The 6,386-nt window shown below is 32.8% G+C and overlaps 1 pseudogene; it reads left to right on the top strand.

Moving 5' to 3' along the window:
- The first annotated feature begins 3,207 nt into the window (after nt 1-3,207).
- LOC745103 (chloride intracellular channel protein 4-like) lies at nt 3,208-4,369 on the top strand (annotated as a pseudogene).
- Nucleotides 4,370-6,386: the final 2,017 nt, after the last annotated feature.

Raw genomic sequence — 6,386 nt, 5'->3', positions numbered from 1 at the left:
GCATGTACACCATGGAATACTATGTAGCCATAAGAAGGTTGAGTTCATGTCCTTTTCAGGGACATGGATACAGCTGGAAACCATCATTCTCAGAAAACTAACACAGGAACAGAAATCCAAACACCACATGTTCTCACTCATAAGTGGGAGTTGAACAATGGGAACACAAGGACACAGGGAGGGGAACATCACACACCAGGGCCTGTCAGGGGTTGGGGGGCTAGGGGAGGGATAGCATTAAGAGAAATACCTAATGTAGAGAACGGGTTGATGGGTGCAGCAAACCACCATGGCACGTGTATACCAATGTAAAAAACCTGCACGTTCTGCACATGTATCCCAGAACTTAGAGTATAAGAAACTTTTTTTTTAATTGTTAGCAAACTAAAACTAGAAGGCAACTTCCTCAATTTGATGAAGGGCATCTACAAAAATAAATAGCTGATGTCACATTTAATATTGAAATATTAAATTCTTTAACCCAAGATTGGAAAAAAGATAAATTGCCCTCTTTTACTACTTACATTTAACACCGTGCTATAATAAGGGTCATGCTCAGCAGATGAAGGCAATAAAAAATTACAAAAGAAATACAATTTGGAAAATAAAGGCAAAAATGTTTTCATTTACAGACAATATGATTATGTGAAAAGTTCTAGATGCTAAAAACTCCTAAAACATAAATTTGGTAAGGTCCCAAGATACAAAATCAATGTACAAAAGCCATTTGCATTCCTGCATACTAGCAAAAAATAGTTGGAACATAAAATCTTAAAAATATGCCATCAAGAACATAATATACTGTACTTAGTCATAAAATTTAAAATATCTACAAAATCTATACAATGAACACTACAAAAAATTGTTAAGTGCAATTAAAGATCTAACAATGAGATATACCAAGGTCATAAATTAGAAGACTTGATTTTGTGAAGATTTGTCTATCATTGAATTTACCTGCAGACTCAAGGCAATTTGACTTGAAATCCTAACATTATTTTGAAAATTGTTTCTAAAATATATAGAAATAAAAAAAACCTAGAATAGCCAAAACAGACTTGAACAACAGAACAAAGTTGCATTACTTTAACTGCCTAAATTTTAAGTCTAAAGTAACAATACATGATATGCTTATGAATAGACAAATAGATCAATAGAACAGAACAGAGATTCTGTACAGAGGCAAGAAACCAAGGTAATTCAATGGAGAAAGGAGAACAGTTTCAGTAACTGGCGTTGGAATAACTGGTATCCAAATATAAAGGCCAAAACCGTATTTCTAAAACAAAACCTAAGAATACTTTCATGAATTTGGAGTAGGTAAAGACATTTTAGAAAGAATACAAAAAATATCATAGAAAAGTGATAATATGGATTCCACTCAAAATAAACACTTCTATTCATCAAACATTTTGTTAAAACAATGAAAAGGCAAGACACAAGTTTGAAGAAATATTTGCAATATGTATTTTGAAGGATTTGTAATCAATATATGAAAATTACTTTTCTATATCAATGATAATCCCAAATGAATTTACAAGAAATTTTGTAAAGGAAGGTATACAAATCCCATTAAGTTCATAAATAAGAAAATGCAATTTATTCCCCACTACAAGATACTTTATTCCCCACTACAAGATACTTTCTCACACCAACTACAGTGTCTCAAATTCAAAAGACTGACAACCATAAATTATGATGATGGTGTATAACAACGGGGACCATACTATAATGGTGGTGGTAATATAAAATAGACCAACCACTCTGGACAATTCTTTATCCGTTTCTCAAGATAAACATACATGTAGACTGTGAGCCAGAAATTTCACATTTTGACATTTATCTGGGAAAAAAGGAATACATATGGTGCACAAAAAGAATTGTACAAAAATGTTTATCACAACTTCGTATCAATAGTCCATAAGTTATTGCTGAGTAGATTTTCTCCTTAATGAACTTTTGATTGTTGAATTGCAAAAATATTATTCTGAGTGAATGAAGCCAGACAGAATAGAGTACACTCCCTATGATTCCATTCATGTGAAGTTCAAAAGAAAGTAAAACATATATATTGATTGAAATCAGTACAGTGGTTGCCTGTCTGTCATATTTTGACTGGGATTAACTATAAGAGTGAATACATTCTTTAAAGCTCATTGAATTGAACTCTTAAGATCTATGTGTTTCAGTGTATATAAATTTTACCTGAATAAAGAGACTAACACAGGAAATGTTTGTAACTATACCTATATATCTATACATATCTCAAATACTGTTTGAGTTTATTTTTCTTTTTCTTTTAAGCAAAATGTAATAAATAGTTTGCTAGCAAACAGAAAAACAAAAGAAGCAAACAAACAAAACCCAAAAACCTCTCTGGATATTTTGTGAGATTAATGACAAGAACAATAAACTATTAAAACAATAACACATGACATGAAGGTTAAACGTAATATTACATCACAATCTACTGGTGCAGCTGTCAACATGAGAACCATTTGTTATGTATAGAATCATTTGTGTATCCATTTCTGAAACACTTGGTGAGAAATTGAATGATTAAGATTTTAGTACTGGTGAGAGAAAAAAAGCTATGGCCTAAAAGTTATATATAATTTCTGGTTTAGGGCTTCAATTAAAGCAAAACAAAATGAAACAAAAACATGTGGAGTGCTATTCCTCAACATGGCTGTAGAAAAATTTAACTCAAGCAAGTGCAGTGAGTGAGATCAGGCAAAACTGCAGTAAATACACACTCACCATAACTATAACTTAGTCCAAAAGGAATGAACAATCCTCTATACAAGGTAAATGAGGTGAAATGAGAAAGTTGATGACCTGTGTTTTATCATATATATATGATATATATATATAATTCATATATATATGAATGATAAATAATGCATTCATTATATCATCTACATTAAATGTGCTTTAGAAACAAATATATATAGGATAAATAATGCATTCATTATATCATCTACATTACATATGCTTTAGAAACAAAAATTTACTTGATATTTTGACAAACCCACCCATCATTCCTTAGGTTAATTTCTGTGTTAATTTTTACATTGCTAATCATTGTACTGCTGTAGCTAAATCATCTGAATATCAGTTTATGTAGTGTTGCTCAAAAGATGTATAAATAGCCAGCTCTATGATTACCTAAAAACAAGCTTTTTAAAATAAAGGAAGAAAGCAACAATGTTCCAAATGAATGGCACAGGGCAAAACACATATAACAAAACATATTTAGACAGTATTAGGTACCCATCACTTTCTCTTATAAAGATAAATGCTTGAGGAAGATCTTGAGAGAACCCTCCTTCCCTCTAAACGTTTAGCTCCTACATGGTGTCAGATGTTACAATTGATATGAAGGATAAATGCTTTCAGGCAAAAGTAAAAATCTATCTACAAAGCAATATAGCAAAATCTGTAGTGACTTTTGTAGAAAGCTCTCTTCTCTGATGGTAATATTCTTTAGTATATATCCAGGATAGACTAAATTGAAACAGTATTTCTGATACAATAGCAATACTTTCATATACTCTTACTAAATATTACAAAATTCCAAAAAATACATAAATATCCCTTGTACCATGCATTATGCACCAGTTTGGGGCTGCCTGATAAAGTCATGGCTAGTATTTTAACAATTAAACATTACAACTCAAAAATTCTGCCATCTATACACAGTGAATGGACACAATGGTGAGGGCTCCTGAGAGATGGCAAGCTACCTCTAAAGTGAAAAGTCTGTGGTGGAGTGTCTCCAAATTAAAGAGAGGGGAACATAACTTTCAACAGTGAAGTCAAAACAGATGTAAATAAGATTGAGGAATTTCTTGAAGAAGTCTTAAGCCCTCCCACGTACTTAAAGCCTTCACCAAAACACCCAGAATCAAATACTGCTGGAATGGACATCTTTGCCAAATTCTCTGCATATATCAAGAATTGAAGGCCAGAGGCTAATGAAGCACTGGAGAGGGGTCTCCTGAAAACCCTGCAGAAACTGGATGAATATCTGAATTCTCCTCTCCCTGATGAAATTGATGAAAATAGTATGGAGGACGTTAAGTTTTCTAAACGTAAATTTCTGGACAGCAATGAAATGACATTAGCTGATTGCAATCTGCTGTCAAAACTGCATATTGTCAAGGTTGTGGCCAAAAAAATCGCAACTTTGATATTCCAAAAGAAATGACTGGCATCTGGAGATACCTAACTAACTAATGCATACAGTAGGGATGAGTTCACCAGTACCTGTCCCAGTGATAAGGAGGTTGAAATAGCATATAGTGATGTAGCCAAAAGACTCACCAAGTAAAATCGCGTTTCTGAAAGAGATGTGTTCATGTCTTGCTCTAAGAATTTGCTTTTCCTAACAGGCTACTCCTCTTCCTGTAGAGTAGAAATTGTATTTTGCACTAACATGCAATTATTGAAGATTAGGATCAAGCATAGACAAAGTATAGTAGTTATCTTAAGATATACACTCCTAAGCAGTATTATTTTAAAATCATTTTATCCCTCTAAATGTTCGAGGAAGGCATGTCTATTGTGATTTTAATGAAGACAGAATTATTTTTCTCTGTAGAAAGACAAATACTACTTTATCAGGGAAGTTAGTCAAATGAAATGGAAATTGGTAAATGGTCAAAAGCTAGCTAGTAAAAAGATCCAACAACATGCTTTAACCCCATTGCATGTTTGTGGAAAGACCATAGCTTAAAATCTTGAGAAATTTGGGACATAAAATTTTCATGGTAGACAGTTCATGGAGTATATGAACTGACATTATGGAAAAATCTGATTTTATTTTTACAGTTAACAAATCCATTCCTCTTAATTTAAACACCTGTTGTGTTTTACTTCGATGAAGAGATTGGAGTCTGAATAGAAAGTCTGTTTTCCGGGGGATACTGAGAAATTTTTGTATTCAGGAGTTGGAAAGCTCTCTTCCATTCTAGTTGATAAAACTTCCCTTTTTTTGATGTAGATGCAGATTTTCTATACAGTTCTGTTGTCTTCTTTTACTAGGACTGTTAACTTTTGTGATAAAATTCAAATAAGATTTTATTTCTTGATAATTTTGGTTTTCACAATTTATCTTTAAATCCTTGAGCAATCTGTATACAATTAAGAGATTTCTGACATTTATTCTTAAACTGAGTAGATCAACTCTAGGATTTAGGCATGTTAACTTTACTTCTGTTGTGTTTTGAATCTCTCCAGAGTTGCATGTAGGTAGCTTTTATTTCTGTGCGCTTACAGTCTTTTAGAAAATATCTACAAAGTAGGCTGGGTGTGGTGGCTCATGCCTGTAATTCCAGCACTTTGGGAGGCTGAGGCAGGCAGATCACGAGGTCAGGAGATCGAGACCATCTTGGCCAATATGGTGAAACCCTGTCTCTACTAAAAAGACAAAAATTAGCTGGGCGTGGTGGCGTGCACCTGTAGTCCCAGCTACTCAGGAGGCTGAGGCAGGAGAATCACTTGAACCTGGGAGGCAGAGGCTGCAGTGAGACAAGATCATGCCATGGCACTACAGCCTGGGTGAGAGAGTGAGACCCTGTCTCAAAAAAAAAAAAAAAAAAAAAAAAAAGAAAGAAAGAAAATATCCGGAAAGTGAAAATGGAGAGGAAATAGAAATGTATTTTTAATGAACATTTTGATACAAATTTCATCATTTAATGATTCACCAATTTCTTACATTAATTTGAATTAAGCATTTAATTCAAAGAGACAGGAGCATTCATTGATTTATATGGGCTTTTAAAAATTCCATCCTTTATAAATAGACATGGTTTAGGCTACAAAAATTATATTTTTATCATGGAAAAATTTCAACTCCTCAAGTCATAATGTTGAATAGAATTGGAGTATTTTCTTTAGAATTTCTTGAACGGGCAAATTAAAGCTTATTATAGAATGCACGTATTTACTTTTCTCTTTGGAACATCAACACCAGTGTATTGCTGACAGCTATTGTATTTTTAAAAAATGTATATTTTCACTATCATAAAGGATTCTTTTTCCCCCCTCATGAAAATAAATGACAACTTGGGGTAAATATATATATATATAATTTCTGAAGTAAAAAGAAAGATCCTCCCTTCCAAACAAATATGATCATATTTTATTCTACTTGTGATAAAGGCGGTGAGGCATTTGTTTTGGGGAATGTCCAAAATATCTATGATTTTACTTTTCCAGCCAAAACAATTTTGCTTTTCTGGCACGTATTAGTCAATATGCAAAACATTTTGAACTTTTAAATATTATTCCACATCACACTAATTTATTCTAGTTCAGAAAAATTTGGAGTGCCAGTATTTCTAGCATAATCATATTTTTAATGGGTGAACATAAAGTATTTT

Source organism: Pan troglodytes, chromosome 11, assembly GCF_028858775.2.
Source record: "Pan troglodytes isolate AG18354 chromosome 11, NHGRI_mPanTro3-v2.0_pri, whole genome shotgun sequence".
NCBI classification, from domain to species: domain Eukaryota; kingdom Metazoa; phylum Chordata; class Mammalia; order Primates; family Hominidae; genus Pan; species Pan troglodytes.
Note: the sequence above shows the minus strand (reverse complement) of the source record. Positions and strands in the feature narration are given on the sequence as shown.